General features: G+C 36.3%; 1 protein-coding gene across 7 annotated transcripts in view; it reads left to right on the top strand.

Annotated features, from left to right (window-relative positions):
- The window catches only part of B3GALT1 (beta-1,3-galactosyltransferase 1), a 570,539-nt gene that overhangs the window by 281,212 nt on the left and 270,998 nt on the right, over window positions 1–18,329 (top strand). The gene's annotated exons all lie outside the window — the stretch shown is intronic.

The following is an 18,329-nucleotide window of genomic DNA, read 5'->3' as shown; positions in this document are numbered from 1 at the left end:
ATGAATCCAAAATCAGAGTAAACTTAACTTTTGAAAGACACAGACAGGAAGATACCATAACCTACTGTGTCAGAACCATAAATAACAAAACAGAAAAGGTCAAATTACATTGGTGCAGTTTGAAAACTGTATGGAATCTAGCCTTGATCACTCATTATGTTATTGTAAGTCAATAATGAGCATAAATGCAATTCATTGAAACAGAAGTAAAAACAGAATAATTAAAATGAAGGTCATTCCATGAACATTATTAATCAGTATATGCAATTAGTATAATGTTCCTTCCTTCTTTAAGTGTCTGCTTGCAGTAAGTCTCTTCACTTTAATAATATTCTATGAAAGATATACAAATGCTATGCATTTAGAAATATTTCTAATTAGGTAAGTTTGCTATACCTATTCAAGATTTTTAATTATAGGGCATATCCATTTTTAAGTTGTTGACATTTTCAGCTTTATGAAAAACCCTTCCAGAAAACATGTTTCAGATTCAGAGTTTAGAGCAAACAGATGCTTTACTTCCTTTCTTCATTGGTGAGGATTAACTGTCCCAGTACAATAAACTTGCCATAAACTCTAAGCATATAAAATGAAACAGGACATTATAGTTATATCTCACCAACCAACCAAGGATTGGGATTTATGAATATTTAAGTTGTGGCTCTGTGCTTGCTTGAATATTTGGTACACATCCACTTAGTGAGGTCACAGTCTCCACTTTGCATCAAGTTTTCATTTGTCTGGGATTAGATCTTGTGTTGTTAACACTGCCATTTGTGTGATCATCTGGTAGATGGCCTAGCTCAGTTTACAGCAAATACATTCATTCGTTTCAGTCTTGAGGTCATAACCTTGGTGGCAAAAGGAAACTTCCAGCGGCTTTTGAACAGACTTGGTCAATTGGTGAAGGATGCTGGGGTATGCGTGCCTTAGGTTACAGCAAAGGAACATCACTAGTTGTCCTGTTAATTAGAAATAATGAGGGGAAAGGAAATTAAATCCTGCTGCCTCCTTGCCCCGATTCAAAGAGACATTGATCAATTGAAGCTTCTAAAAATTCGCTGTCAAATTATCTCAAGTCCTTAACAATGCTTACTGAAGTTCCTGCTCTCAGGAACTTCTGCATGTGCAATTTTTGCTGTGTCTGAGGGTGATCTATGAGTCAAAATGATGTACTGAATTAAGGCAAGTGGAAGGTGAAATGAGGTGCTTTTACTAGTCTGCAAAGACAAAGATTTATCCTGAAAATAATTTGGGGGGAAAAAAAGAAAAGCTTTTAGAGGTAAGAAATACAGTGTTCATATTTTACATGTTTGACATATTTTGGATGTTATTTGATTATCTCAGAAAACTGCTTTTGGCTTCCAGTTAGTGAATTGAAACATAAAAGATATAAACTTTTAAAAACTATTTAGAATATTATTGAATTTTGTTTGACACTAGAGATGACAGCAGATGTGATTAATTGCCACTCATAATTGCAGTTTCATTCCAGTGGTTATTGCTTGTCAGTATCAATTAATAGCTCAACCAAAACCTCATTCATTCCAGAATATTAAAGATGATGGCTTGTGGGAATTATGCTAAACTAGCACTTTCAATTAAATTTGAATTTTATAGGGTACTGAATAATAGTTTATGAGTTTATAATAGTAAGTACCAGTGAGTTATTGTTAAATTGTAATTACTGTAATTATGTATGTTTATCTGGAGAATTGTAATTAGCATTGTCTTCATGTTTAAAAATAGACAATTGTACTTAATTTTCCACTTAATGTATAGTTTCTGAAGTTCATCGTATAAGGGAATGGGATTCAAAAATAACCAATTCCAATAATTTGGAAGTTTGCGGAGCATGGCAATTGGTTGATTAGTGAGGGAAAAAAAAATTGAAGGTAAACACAAGCTGACAAGGTGCAGATCAAGAAATGAAGCTTCTGTGCATCCTGTGTGTAGTCTGAACTCTGTGTTAGAGATCATTTTCTATTTGTATAAATTATTTGACCTACAAGTTTATAAAAATAAGGATATATCTCAAGTAATTATATCCTACACTAATGAGTCACTTCCTTTATCTTGGACTTCTCAGTCCGCAGAATTATTAAAAATATATTTCCGTTGTTTATAAGTGAGAAAAAAATGGACATATATAAGAGAAGCAAAGTGGAATGTAGTACAACTTCTTAGTTGAAAGGATTACTTGAATTTTATTTTGCTTCTAGAATCTTTATGAATTTACTTCCAAACATTAGTTTACTTATAGAATAAAAACTTGAATTTCATCAGTCCTCAGAATATTAGAGAAAACATATAAATTTCTAAATTGGTACCATAAAATATAAGCTTTTAATTTATGTAGTAATACTGTATTAACAATGTATAGGGTATTTAGCATTTAAATAAAGCTTCAAAAAGTAGATGGTGGAGAATTAAGCAATCTAACCATAAATTTAAATTCAAAGCTAAAATCTATTAAAATTATTAAGAACTATTCAGAGTGGATTGAAATCCACTAAATGTAGGTCCAACTCCTTTTTTCTTAGTATCAGTGAACTGGTAGCATTCAATTAAAAAGGAAAATTAGAAACTGTGTAATCAAATGAAATAATTGTCAAAGGAAAGTCTGGCTGTTTGAGAAACATGAAAATTGTTCCAGTTCACCCAAATGACTTTGGCTCAATAGACTATGTGGTATTTGTACGTTAATGTGATTGAAAAAATAAATAAATGGACTATTTACAGGTTTCGATTTCACTTTATTATCAATGTGATTTATTGAAATATTGCTCAATTTTTAAAAGTATGTATTTTGAGCTCAAATTATGCTATATTTTGTCTTATATTATTGTTTGTTAATGTGTTAAGTTTCTTTATCTGTGTCAATATAAAAGCAGGAAATTCAGGGCACATAGAGTTAGATCATGAGTGAGTTTGAAGCAGGATGACACCATATGGAAGAACAAGAATGTTATCTGTCTTGTTCTAGATTTATGCTGCTGGAGATGCCATTAACCATTCTGGCAATACTGATGCCTCATGTTGAACTCTCTGTCAAAGAAAATTTTCACTTATGGGCTGTTAAAAATGTCACCCTTAGCAACCGGTGCTAGGTTTTCTTGTTTCTTTTTTTTTTTGAAAGCGAAGTGTAGGGTTTGTGACATAGTGCTTCTTGAATTAGATGCCCCAGGCTGTATGTATCCTTGCCTCTTATCTACTTAGAGTAGAACTCTGTAAGCTCTGTGACTTACAGAAAGTAACTTTACTTCCCTTGACCTTGGTTTTCTCATCTGTGAAGTGGGAATGAAACTCTCTCACTGCCCTTTTTTAAGGACTAAATGTAAAGGAAAACATGTAGAAGTGTACCTATACATAATAAGGGCTTAAGTAAAAATTGGCATTGTTAGCATTGCTTTTATTCTTTTTACATCACAGATGAGATTGTTAAAAGCTGACTGCTTTCTTGGTTTAAGCTTGAATATGGTCTCTCTCAGAAGCCAATGCACTTCTGTTATGGTCAGCCCATCACGCCAGCCTGTCAATTTACTTAGATCTTGGTGGTTTTACAGTTTTTAGATATGTGAGATCTGTGAATATGACAGTATTGCCTTTATGTCTTCATACAAGTCATTCATAATAGTGTTCAGTGAGACATAGCCAAGTACAGAGCTCTTTGGCACCCCAACAGGGGTCTTCTTGCCAAGGTAAAACTGAGCCACTAATCTCACACTCTTCATACAGTGGTTCAACCAGCTTTACATCTGCTTAACCAGATTATCATTCTGCTCATACATCTCTATCTTGTATATGAGAATATCATGACAGATACTATGAAATGGCTTTCTGAAACACAAAACTAACAATGCCTTTCTCCAAATCACCTCTTAATTGAAGTTGTATATAGACAGTCTGTTCAGTTCAGTTCAGTTCAGTTGCTCAGTCATGTCCGACTCTTTGCTACCCCATGAATCGCAGCACGCCAGGCCTCCCTGTCCATCACCAACTTCTGGAGTTTACTCAGACTCACGTCCATCGAGTTGGTGATGCCATCCAGCCATCTCATCCTCTGTCATCCCCTTCTCCTCCTGCCCCCAATCCCTCCCAGCATCAGAGTCTTTTCCAATGAGTCAACTCTTCGTATGAGGTAGCCTAAGTACTGGAGTTTCAGCTTTAGCATCATTCCTTCTAAAGAACACCCAGGGCTGATCTCTAGGCTTACTCAATTATCTCACTCATATATCTGCCACATACAAAGAACAAAGATGGGTAAACCAATGCAATAAATAATTTTATTATCATTATTATAACTTTCATGGCTTCCCAGATATTTCAAAAACAGGAGTTCATGTTTTTAATTTCTAGGATACACATGAAATATATATTTGTGTATCTCTGTCTGCCAGTTACCCCTGCAATCTTCTATAATTATCTCTACATAATCTTGTAATAAACACCATAAATGAAAATCCTCTTCCTGAATTTGTATGATGATACCTATCCTTCCCAGGTGATGCAGTAGTAAAAAAAAAATCCATCTGCCAATGCAGGAGACACAGGAGATGAGGGTTTGATCCCTCAGTCAAGAAGATCCCCTGGAGGAGGAAATGACAACCCACTCCAGTGTTCTTGCCTGGGAAATCCCATGGACAGAGGAGCCTGTGGTCTACCATCCATGAGGTCGCAAAGAGAAGGATACAACTTAGTGACTATACAACAGCAAAAGAATGTCAGTTACATTGAAAAAGTTCCTTCTTTGTGTCTCAGGATACTTATTTATAAAATGGAAAGCTCAGACTAAATTAATAGTGACATATTAATTAAAACAAGCACCCTTGTTTTTATTTTCACCATCAACATCAGTATAAAGTGCCAGAACCATGTTCTGAAGCTTTAGAATGGTGGAGCAATAAGGCATTGCTTTCAGTAATCAATCCATATATGTTACTCACTTAACTGTGCTTCATGGTATGTTTCATAATAAACATGTTCCTTTTCCTTACTCAACTGTACTTCTTTAAAAGCTCACTCCTAGAGGAGAACATAGGCAAAACACTCTCTGACATACATCACAGCAGGATCCTCTATGACCCACCTCCCAGAATATTGGAAATAAAAGCAAAAATAAACAAATGGGACCTAATTAACCTTAAAAGCTTCTGCACATCAAAGGAAACTATTAGCAAGGTGAAAAGACAGCCTTCAGAATGGGAGAAGATAATAGCAAATGAAGCAACTGACAAACAACTAATCTCGAGAATATACAAGCAACTCCTACAGCTCAACTCCAGAAAAATAAATGACCCAATCAAAAAATGGGCCAAAGAACTAAATAGACATTTCTCCAAAGAAGACATACAGATGGCTAACAAACACATGAAAAGATGCTCAACATCACTCATTATCAGAGAAATGCAAATCAAAACCACTATGAGGTACCATTTCACACCAGTCAGAATGGCTGCGATCCAAAAGTCTACAAGTAATAAATGCTGGAGAGGGTGTGGAGAAAAGGGAACCCTCTTACACTGTTGGTGGGAATGCAAACTAGTACAGCCACTATGGAGAACAGTGTGGAGATTCCTTAAAAAACTGGAAATAGACATGCCTTATGATCCAGCAATCCCACTGCTGGGCATACACACTGAGAAAACCAGAAGGGAAAGAGACACGAGTACCCCAATGTTCATCGCAGCACTGTTTATAATAGCCAGGACATGGAAGCAACCTAGATGTCCATCAGCAGATGAATGGATAAGAAAGCTGTGGTACATATACACAATGGAGTATTATTCAGCCATTAAAAAGAATACATTTGAATCAGTTCTAATGAGGTGGATGAAACTGGAGCCTATTATACAGAGTGAAGTAAGCCAGAAAGAAAAACACCAATACAGTATACTAACGCATATATATGGAATTTAGAAAGATGGTAACAATAACCCTGTGTACGAGACAGCAAAAGAGACACTGATGTATAGAACAGTCTTATGGACTCTGTGGGAGAGGGAGAGGGTGGGAAGATTTGGGAGAATGGCATTGAAACATGTAAAATATCATGTATGAAACGAGTTGCCAGTCCAGGTTCAATGCACGATACTGCATGCTTGGGGCTGGTGCACTGGGACGACCCAGAGGGATGGAATGGGGAGGGAGGAGGGAGGAGGGAGGAGGGCTCAGGATGGGGAACACATGTATACCTGTGGCGGATTCATTTTGATATTTGGCAAATCTAATACAGTTATGTAAAGTTTAAAAATAAAATAAAATAAAAAAAAATAGTGAAAAACAAAAAACAAACAAACAAAAAAAAACTATAAAAAAAAAAAAAAAAAAAAAAAGCTCAATCATATATCTGATTTGTACATAGCATAGCAGTATTTCTTCATATGGAGTATGGCTTCAGGGATTCCAGTCATTAAAATGAATTTCCTATAGGTCCTACATATTTTGCATGAATTACAGTCCCACCAGCTGTGTGAGCATTCTCTTCCATATCCTTTCCAACTCTTGTTATCGGTCTTTTGATAATAGCCATTCTAATATGTATAATGTGATGTCTCATTCATTTTGATTCACATTTCCCTAGTAATTTGAGATGTTGAACATCTTTTCATGTGCCTCTTGGCTGTGTGTGTCCTATTAAAAATTGTCTATTTGGGTTTTCTTCCTGGTTTTTCTCCAGTACTCTTGCCTGGAAAATCCCATGGACGGAGGAGCCTGGTAGGCAGCAGTCCGTGGGGTTGCACAGAGTCAGACACGACTGAGCGACTTCACTTTCACTTTTCACTTTCGTGCATTGGAGAAGGAAATGGCAACCCACTCCAGTGTTCTTGCCTGGAGAATCCCAGGGACAGGGGAGCCTGCTGGGCTGCTGTCTATTGGGTCGCACAGAGTCGGACACGACTGAAGTGACTTAGCAGCAGCAGCAGCCTGGTTTTTAATTGGATTAGTTTTGTTGTTGTTGAGTTGTATAAGTTCTTTACATATTTTGGATATTAATTCCATACCAGATATAAGGTTGGCAAATATATTCTCCCATTCAGTAAGTTGCCTTTTCATTTTAATGATGGTTTCATTTACTGTGCAGAAGCTTTTTAGTTTGATGGAATCCCATCTGTTATTTTTTGGTTTTGTTTCCCTTTCTTTTGGAGTCAGAACCACAAAAACTAACACAGATGTCATGAAGGTTACCATCTATGTCTTCATCTAGAAATTTTTTATTGTTTCAGGTCTAACACTCAAGTCTTTAATTCATTTTGGGTTAGTTTCTGTAAGTGATGTAAGATAGTGGTCTAGTTTTTTTTTTTTTTAATGTTTCTGTCCAAATTTTCCCAGTACTATTTATTGAGAGACTGTTATTTTTCCATTGTTCATGTCTTTTTCATAGATTAATTGTTATATATGAGTGTGTTTATTTCTGACTCTTAATTCCATGTTGAGCTATGTGTTAATAGCATACTGTATTGTTTACTATATCCTTGTAGTATAGTTTAAAATGAGAGTGCAGGATACCTCCAGCTTTGTTCTTTCTTAGGACTTTTTTTGGGGGTGGTGCTATTTGGAATCTTTTGTGGTTTTATACAAATTTTGGACTTATTTATTCCACTTTTGTGAAATATGCCATTGGCATTTGATAGGGATTATGTTGAATCTGTAGATTGCTTTAGAAAATATGGACATTTTAATATTAATTCTTCAAATCCACAAGCACAGAGTATCTTGCCACTTTTTTGTGTGTCCGGGTTCTTTCATTAGCATCATATAGTTTTTAATGTACAGATTTTTCACTTCCTTGATTAATTTACTCCTAGGTATTTTATTCTTTTTGATGAAGTTGTAAATGAAAATTTTTTAAAAATGCCTTTTTGAGAGTTCATTATTAGTGCGTAAAAATGACATAATGATTTTGTATCTATGACTCTGCTGAATTTGCTAGTTCTGACAGTGTTTTTGGTGAAGTCTGTAAGGTTTGCTTTATGTAGTATCATGTCATTTGCTAATAGTGATGGTTTTACTTTTTCCTTTCCAATTTGAGTGCCCGGCTAATTGCTGTGGCTAGGGCTTCCAGTACTATGTTGAATAGAAGTGGCAAGAGTGAGCATCTTTGTATTGTTCCTATTTTAGAGGAAAAACTTTAAGCTTTTCACTCTTGAGTATGATGTTAGCTGTGGGTTGTCATATATGGCCTTTCATTGAAGCACATTCCCTCTGTACACCATTGTTGAGACATTTTAGCAAAAATGGTTGGTGAATTTTGTTAAGTGCTTTTTCTGCATCTGTTGAGATGGTTTTATGATTTTTATTCTCTATTTTGGAAGAGTTTGAGAAATAGTTATCAAATCATCTTTGAATGTGTGCAAGAGTTCACCGGTGAAGCCATTTGGTCCTTGACTTTTGTTTGTTGGAAGGGTTTTGATGACTGATTCAGTCTCCTTACTAGTAATCAGGCTATTTGAGTTTTCTATTTCTTCAGAATTCAGTCTTGGCAGATTGCATGTTTTTAGAAATTTCTTCTTGGTTGTCTTAATTCGTTGACATATTAGTTCATAGTATTCTCTTATGATCCTTTGCATTTCTATGGTGTGAGTTGTAACTTCTCCTCTTTCATTTCTGAGGTTTTTTTAAGTTTATTAAGCCCTCTATCTTTTTTAACTTGGTTAGTGTAGCTGTGTCTTATTTATATTCTCAAAGAACCAGGTCTTAGTTTCATTTTTCATTTTCTGTCTGTTTAGTCTTTTACTTATTTCTACTCTGACCTTTATTATTTCCTTTTGTTTTCCTTTTTCTAGTTCTCTTAGTCATAAATTTAGATTGCTTATATGAGACTTTTCTTGTTACCTGAGGTAGGTCTGAAGACTATGAACTTTCCCCTTAGAATTGCTTTTACTGCATTCTGTACATTTTGAAATGTCATATTTTTGGTTTTCATTGGTCTGTAGGTTTTTTGTGACTCTTCCTTTGATTTCCTTGGTGACCTATTGGTTGTTCAGCAGCGTGTTGTTTAATCTTCATGTTTATGTGGTTTTTCCAATTTTCATTTTATAATTGATTTCTAGTTTTACACTATGGTGATTAGAAAAGATACTAGAATTTATTGAGACATGTTTTGGGGCCTAACATGTGATCCATCCTGAAGAATGTTCCATGTGAAGTTGAGAAGAATGTGTAACCTGCTCCTTTACGTAGAATGTTCTATATACATATATCTCTTGTTCATCTAGTTTAATGTGTCATGTAAAGACAATGTTTCTTTATTGATTTTCTGTCTGGATGATCTATGTATTGTTTTAAGTGGGAGCTTGAAGTCCCCTACTATTATTGTATTGCTTTTAATTTCTCCCAATAGGTACATTAATATTTGATTTATATATCTTGGTGCTCAAATGTTGGTTTCATATACATGTTTAAATGATGAAGCTTCTTGCTGGATTGACCCCTTTGTCATTATATGCTACCCTTTTTTGTCCTTTATTACAGTCTTTGTTTTAATGTCTGTTTTGTCTAATATGAGCATAGCTGTACCAGCTTTCTTTTCATTTATATTGGTATGGAATGTATTTTCCCATCTTCTCACATTTAGTCTGTATGTGTCCTTTTCTGACCTCTGTCTCTTAAATATATAGGCAACATAAAGAGTCTCTTTTTTTTTATCCATTCAGCCACTGTATATCTTTTGATTGGTAAATTTACTCCATTTAAATTTAAGGTAATTATTAATAAGGATATAATTATTGCCATTTTGTTCATTGTTTTTGGAGCTGTTTTTGTAGTCCTTCTCTTTCTCTCTTCTCTTGTGGTTTACCAACTTTCCTTAGTGTAATATTGAGATTTCTGTTTCATTCTCTTCTATATGTTTTCTATAAATTTGTGTGTATGTGTGTGTGATTGTGTGTGTGTGTGTGGTTACCATGAGGTTCACATAACCATCCTGTGTATATGGCGTTCTCTTTCAAGTTGATCACAACTTAACTTTTAATATGTACTAAAATTTGCATTTTTACTCCCCTATCTACATTATATGTTCTTGATAACAGCTCTTACATATTTTATTTTATGCTTTCTTAACTAATTATTCTATGTAATTTCAGTTTCATTTACTCCTTTTGAATTTCAAGCTTCATACTTGGCTTATAAGTGATTGATCCACTACTTTTAATGTATATTTGCCTTTTCCAGTAAGAGTTTTACTTTTGTATATTTTCTTATTATTAATTAGTGCCTCTTCTTTTCAGCTTAGAGAAGTTGCTTTAACATTTTATTTAAGGCTGGTTTAATGATGTGAGACACAGGGGACACAGGAGATGTGGGTTCAATCCCTAGGTCAGGAAGAGCCCTGGAGAAGGAAATGGTAAGCCACTCCAGTATTCTTGCCTGGTAAATCCTATGGACAGAGGAGCCTGCTGGGCTACAGTCCATGGGGTCACAAAGAGTTGGATGTGACAGAGCATGCACACACACACACACATATGCAAATGTATTCTATATATTACATAACTGAATCACTTTATTGTATACCTGAAACTAACACAGTATTATAAAGAAACTGTAATAAAAATAAATAATACTGATGTACTATTTAAAAAAATATTCTGTCTTCTTAACTTTTGCCATTTAATTTTTAATGTTTTTAATTTTGATCTGGTTCTCATGGGATTCGTTTTGTTTGGGGTTCTGTGTCCTTCCTGGATCTGGATGTCTGTTTTGTTCCCCATATTAAGGAAGTTTTCTACCATTATTTCTTCAAATAATTTTTCTGGCCTCTTCTCTCTTTTCCTTCTGGGACCAGTATAAGGCAATAATTCTTTCATTTCATTTTGTCCCACAGTTCCTTTAAGATATCATCCCTTTAAAAAAAAACCTTTTTTGCTCTATCCAGGTGATTTTCATTGCTTTTTCTTCCACTTCACTGATTCATTCTTCTACTTCATCCACTCTGCTGTTGAATCCTGCAAGTGTATTTTTCAGTTCAGTATAAATTCTGTGTGGTGCTTCAGTACATCTCAAATGAGTAACCATCTCAGAGTTCTCACTGTGTTTATCCATTTGTTTCCTGTTGAGTGGACAACTTTGGAACTCTTTTTTGGGTAGGTTGCTTATCTTAATTTTAAGCAAATCCGACAAATTTTTCCCAGATTTGTCTTTTTCTTTGGTTTGAAACATATTCCTCTTTCTCCCCATTTTGTCATGTTATCTGCTATAGATTTTAAGCAATAGAAATACTAGTGAATCAATTTTATTGTTTCTCTTTTTATGAGTTCTGAGCATTATATTAGCATGTGAGTAATCAGCCCTGTATGCTTATAAAGCACAACATTGAGTTATGGAAGGGGCCATTCAGATATTACTTGGCCTAGCTCCCTGGCAAAGAGAACATAATCAAATTATCTCAATGAAATAAAAGGAAGATTTGATACAACTACAGATGTGAAAACTTAGTTAATGAAAAATTCTAAGTTTATCCAAGGACAAATTAAAATGCTGTGGTGGCAATAGGTTGTAATATCTATGTGAGTCCTCTGAATCTGCATTCTCTCCATTACCATTATTTCTCTGATGAGAAGTTGCATTTTAAAATGCCACCAGAATGATGTCTAAATAAGCATTAAGTCAAGATCTTTCCTGTTTGTATCAGTATATTCAAGCAAAATTTTCCTTGCCATTTTTTAAGGGAGAAAAAAGCTCATATTTGAAAATGAAGCACAGATATCTTCAGCTTCGGTAATAAACATATTTTCTCCAGCAAACAAAGCAACTGAAATCAGATGTTCTAATAAGAGTACTCTTAAAATCACAACAGGTATCCTAATGGAGGTGGAGAAACAAAATAGCCTAGGTCAGCATGTAGGTATACTCATGATCTTTAACATAATCTTTTTTCTCATTTGAATATGTTTCAAGGAACTCCCAGAAGTTGAAAATCAAGTACTGAGAGTTATGGGGACATCTGGAGGGCAAAAATGCTGCTTTTTTCTTGTACAACTATGATATTCAAGCCACAGGACGGAATGTGTATAATAAGAAACCTAATAATATAGTGGGAAGCATTTCCTTTCAGCCAAAAGAGAGGGACGTACAAAAGGAACAGATGGTGATAAGTTTGTGGTAATAGGGCGAAGCACTAAATAGTCTTTGACAGAGCTTGCCCCTAGATAAAATGGCAGCGGCGGGCTTAAATCATTTTCTACATTGCTCATTGACTTTCTTTGCCTACTAATAAGTCTTCAGAGAATGAATTTAATTTGCAGCTTGACTTTGCCTTCCTCTGCTAATGTTACATGGCCTATGCTGAATTTGTTTAACCCTGTGACCCCAATTTTGGTTTCAGAACCCTATTTTCCATCTTTTCTTGTCTTAAAATGAAATTTTGTAGAAAGCAACCATTGCCCTGAACTATTCTAAAATTTTGCATAATAACCAGAGAAATCTGGACAGAAGTGTTTCTCAGCCTTAACCATGCAGCAGAATCAGTTGGGGACTTGTATTTTGTTTTTATCTTTTAAATATTGGTGCTCTGTCTCTAACCCTAAAAAGCAATTAAATCTCTAGAAATCTCTCTAGCTGGAACAGTCTAGATATATAGGTATGTTTTCAAAATGTTCTCAAGTGATGCTGTTGCTCAGTAAGAATTGATAACCTCTGGGTTAAAGTCTTCAAAAATAGGGAGGTTTTCATACAAACTGTTGTAGCTGGCCATATGATGCACTGCTGAGAAAAGAAAGAATTTATTTGCACTGGAAATTCTTTTTTTTCCTGGTGCTACAGTACCTTGGGCTTATTTTATCATTGTGCTTATCCTGTTTTATCATAATGATTGCTTTCTTTGTCTCTTCCACTCATAGAGGTCAAAGATTAGAATTTAATATCTCTGTCTTTCAAGTTCCTATAGCTTTTACATAATATGTTGTTGAAAACTAACTCCTAAAGGGCAAGGCTAGGCATTTTTTTTGTATATATTGTTTCTTTTCCTTCAAGTTCCTAGCCTTACATAAATGACTGATAGTACATGATTGAAAAATAGTGGACCTGAATTGTTTTAACTGAACTTAAATTGTTAAAAGGAACAAGTTAGATCATTTCTTCACAATTTTCAAACCTTCTTGCATCATCTTTACAATTTGAGGAAACAGGGTGTTGACTAAAAGAAATGTATTTTCATGTAGTTCCTCAGTATTATATTGCAAATTCTTTCTCAGCCTGTCAAGCCTTATGGTAAGCCATAAATGGGCTTAAGAAAGATAAAACTAAATATTAAAAGAACTAAGATAATGGCATCTGGCTTCATTACTTCATGGCTAATAGAAGGGGAAAAGATGGAAGCGTGATAGATTTTCTCTTCTTGGGCTCTAAAATCACTGCGGGTTGTAACTACAGCCATGAAATCAGAAGACAGTTGCTTCTTAGGAGGAAAGCTATGACAAACCTAGACAGTGTGTTGAAAAGCAGAGATATCAATCTGCCGACAAAGGTCCATATAGTCAAGGGTGTGGACTTCCCAGTGATCACGTGTGGTTATGAGAGCTGGACCGTAAAGAAGGCAGAGTGCCAAAGTATTGATGCCTTCAAACCGTTGTTATTGTTGTTCAGTTGCTGCTGATATTGTTCAGCTGTTGTTCAGTGAACTGTTGTTCAGTTGTGTTGACAGACCACAGCACGCCAGGCTTCCCCATTCTTCACAGTCTCCCAGAGCTTGTCACACTCACATCCATTGAGTCAGGGAGGCCATCCAACCACCTCATGCTCTGTCATCACCTTTTCCCCTTGCCTTCAGTCTTTCCCAGGATCAGGGTCTTTTCCAGTGAGTCAGCTCTTCACATCAGGTGGCTAAAGTATTGGAACTTCAACTTCAGCATCAGTCCTCCCAATGAATATTCAGGATTGAGTTCATTTAGGATGGACTGGTTTGATCTCCTTGAAGTCCAAGGGACTCTCAAAAATCTTATCTGACATCACAGTTCAAAAGCATCAATCCTTCGGCGCTCAGCTTTCTTTATGGTCCAACTCTCACATCCATACATGACTACTGGAAAAACCATAGCTTTGACTATATGGACCTTTGGTGGTAAAGTAATGTCTCTGCTTTTTAATACGCTATCTACGTTAGTCATAGCTCTTCTTCCAAGGAGCAAGTGTCTTTTAATTTCATGGCTGTGGTCACCATCAGCAGTGATTTTGGAGCCCAAGAAAATAAAGTCTGTCACTGTTTCCATTGTTTCTACATCTAATTGCCATGAAGTGATAGGACTGGATGTCATGATCTTCATTTTTTGAATGTTGAATTTTAAGACAGCTTTTTCACTCTCCTCTTTCACTTTCATCAAGAGGCTCTTTAGTTCCTCTTTACTTTCTTTCATAAGGGTGGTGTTATCTGCATATCTGAGGTTATTGATATTTCTCTCTGCAATCTTGATTCCAGCTTGTGCTTCATTCACCCTGACATTTCACATGGTGTACTGTGCATGTAAGTTAAATAAACAAGGTGACAATAGCCTTGACATACTCCTTTCCCAATTTGGAACCAGTCCGTTGTTCCATGTCCGCTTCTAACTGTTGCTTCCTGACCTGCATACAGAATTCTCAGGAGGCAGTGAGGGTGGTCTGGTATTCCCATCTCTTGAAGAATTTTCTACAGTTTTTTTGTGATCCACACAGGCAAAGGCTTTAGTGTAGTCAATGAAGCAAAAGTAGATGTTTTTCTGGAATTCTTTTCCTTTTTATATGTCCCAATGGATGTTAGCAATTTGATTTCTGGTTCTTCTGCCTTTTCTAAATCCACCTTGAACATCTGGAAGTCCTCGGTTGATGTACTGCTGAAGCCTAGCTTTTCTAGCATGTGAAATGTGTGCAACTGTGCAGTAATTTGAACATTCTTTGGCATTGCCTTTCTTTGGGATTGGAATTCAAATAAAAACTGACCTTTTCCAGTCCTGTGGCCACTGCTGAGTTTTCCAAATTTCCTGGCATATTGCGTGCAGCACTTTCACAGCATCATCTTTTAGGATTTGAAATAGCTCAGCTGTAATTCCATCACCACCACTAGTTCTGTTTGTAGTGATGCTCACTAAGGCCCACTTGACATCTCACTCCAGGATATCTAGCTCTAGGTGAATGATCACACCATTGTGGTTATCTGGGTCATTAAGATCTTTTTTATATTAGTTCTTCTATGTATTCCTGCCACCTGTTAAAACCTTCTGCTTCTGTTAGGTCTATACTGTTTCTGTCCTTTATTAGGTTCATCTTTGCATGAAATATTCCCTTGGTATCTCTAATTTTCTTGAAGAGATCTCTAGTTTTTCCCATTCTTTTCTTTTCCTCTATTTCTTTGCACTGATCATTGAGGAAAGCTTTATCTCTCCTTGGTTTTCTTTGGAACTCTGCATTCATATGGGTATATCTTCCCTTTTCTTTGCCTTTCACATCTCTTCTTTTCTTAGTTATTTGTAAGCGCTTCTGAGACAACATTTTGCCTCTTTGCATTTCTTTTTCTTGGGGATGGTTTTGATAACCACCTCCTATATTATGTTACGAACCTCCATCCATAGTTCTTCAGGCACTCTGTCTATCAGATCTAATCTCCTGAATCTATTTTCACTTCTACTGTATAATTGTAAGGGATTTAATTTAGGTCATACATGACTGACCATTCAGTGGTTTTTCCTACTTTCTTCAATTTAAGTCTGAATCTGGCAGTAAGGAGTTCATGATCTGAGCCACAGTCAGCTCCTGGTCTTGTTTTTGCTGACTGTATAGAGCTTCTCCATCTTCAGCTGCAAAGAATATAATCAACCTGATTTTGAACTATGGTGCTGGAGTAGACTCCTGAGAGTCCCTTGGATGGCAATGGGAAGATCAAACCTGTCAATCTTAAGGGAAGTCAACCCTGAATACTCATTGGAAGGACTGATGCTGATGCTGAAGCTGAAGCTCCAGTATTTTGGTCACCTGATGCAAATAGCTAACTCATTGGAAAAGAGCCTGATAGCTGGAAAGATTGAGGGCAGAAGGAGAAGAGCATCAGAGCATCAGAGGATGGGATGGCTGGATGGCATCTCCAAAGCAGAAATAAAAACTACTCTTCATTGGGCCTGAATAGACATCACTATATTAATAAGATTTTGCAATTTTCATTGCTTTTCAATTAGTTTCATTTCAACTGATTAAAATCTTATTGGGTGGGAAGGGAAAGATTGGATTTTGTTCATCAAATCTCTGTAATCTTGTTTGAAGAATATACTAATGGTCCCAGATAAAGATAGAGTAAGAGGTTTAGCTAGGAGCCTTCCAGCCTTTCAGTGATGAAGGGAGGCTTCAAGTTTAAAGAGGGAGATCTGTAGAGACACTGATACATATTCACTTTTAAAAAGAGGGGGAGGGGAGACCATCAGAAAGATCTTTTTAAACCTCTTGTTATAAATTATACTCATCTTCCTCATTCACCTCATTCTAGGCTCAATAGAAAATATATTATGTTTATTACAAAACATTTCATCCTAATAAACATTTAAATTTATTCCATAGTATTTCAATTTAATTCATCTTAAAGGTTTTCCATTCCTACAGAGTAAAGGATCATTTGTTATCTCTTAATAATATTGATTGAATTCCAACACTGTAATAGGATTTTAAAACAGGTCCAGCCCAAAACTTTCTTGCATTTACCAATAGAAACCACTATGTAAGTAAATACTTTCAATATAATATATTATGTGCTGTAGTATAGGTATATACAAAATATTTAAGGGCATTTCATTATGCCTTAGAAATGTTTGAATGAATTGCCAATAATCATTAGAATCATGCTTGCCCAACTGACTGCTCTGTTATTAATTTAGTCAACAATTTATACTCATTCTCTTATTCTTCCACTGAGGTTTTTAACTCACAGAAAATGTATTTGCCTTGAATGCACTGAAAGAGGCTAAATATCTCTGCTGGATTTTCTGTTGCTTTAGAATATTTCTTAAGCAGATGCATTTGGACACCATTAAATCTCACAGTTCTTGTGAACCGGGTGTTTTCTGCTTCAAGCCCTGCCAAGCCTCCTGTGCCATTCATGCAATTATGTCAAGTGAAAGTCATGAATATCAAAGTAATGACCGAGCTATATTGCAGGACCAACGTAACATCTATTAAATCAGAACATTAATTTCGGAAACACAGAGGTTTTGGGAAAACCATAAAGGGAGCTACAAATTGTTTGAGGAGCCACACTCCAAATATTTCCCTAAGTGTGTTAGTTTACAAACCGGTCCCTGTACACAGAGGGCAAAGAGAAAGTGAAGAAAGAGGCAGGCCACTTCAGAGGGGTAGGGGCAGGTTTATTAAGCAAAGAAACTTACTGTGAGGTTTTTCCTGGGTGGTCGCAAGATGAGTAAATTGTCATACTTGCCCAGCTGAATCTTAAAAGATTGAAAGACACCTTAACTAGGTTCAGTCATGCATTCATTCAGACCAGGTGGTCTCAACCACACCTTACTCTCAAGGCTGTGTCCTTAGAACAACTCCCCCTGTGGGAACACTAGGCAAAGTGTACCTTGCAAGGGCAGGGGAGGGGCTGGGGAGCCTCCAGTTGCCCAGGTCCAGCTCAAGGGTCAAGCACAGGTCATATCCTCTTAATTACCTGTTCCATCAAGAAGGTAGCTACCCTTTCTATTTAAGAATCTGTCCTTTGGGAGTCAAGTGGGCCCTACAAATCAGATTGACAGGAATAATTTCTTGGGTCTACGTTACGTTAATGTTTGTTAATAACTGTTAAATCCTGTGTGCTTCCTCCTGGACAAGTGTGTTCCTGGTGGCAGTGCAGGGTCCTCTCTGCCACAGATTATCAGCAGCCCGCAGAGCGAGAGCATCAGGAGAGAAGGATAGCTCTTCCCCACTGAAGTGATGAAAAGTGAAAGGAGAACCAAGGCCACGTCTTTTGGTCCACCTCCCAGATTGTCGAAACTAACCACCTCATTGGTGGTTAAAACAGCAGCTGTTAATGTCTTGGAGCTGGTTGACCAGTGTAATTATCTTGGAAGCTGGCTAAAAACCTCTTCTTTTAGCCAACGTGAGAATTTCACTCTCTCCAAACTCACCCCAGAGCAAAGAAACCTTTCAAATGGTCCTGAAAAGTGAGTGTCGTTGCCTACCATGGGTTTTCAGACTGGATATGCTATTGTTTTAGAGTAGTAATAAGTATTATGCAACTGACTTTGTGGTTAATACTGCAGTGGAGTCATAAATTTACTCACAGTGTACTCAGATGTGCCAGAAAAATACAGTGCCTTTATTCTAGAAAATGGCTCGTATCTCTTTTCACTAGCCTCCAAGGAGTAGCAAGTAGAGATATA

This window comes from Bubalus bubalis, chromosome 2, assembly GCF_019923935.1.
Source record: "Bubalus bubalis isolate 160015118507 breed Murrah chromosome 2, NDDB_SH_1, whole genome shotgun sequence".
NCBI classification, from domain to species: Eukaryota; Metazoa; Chordata; class Mammalia; order Artiodactyla; family Bovidae; genus Bubalus; species Bubalus bubalis.
Note: the sequence above shows the minus strand (reverse complement) of the source record. Positions and strands in the feature narration are given on the sequence as shown.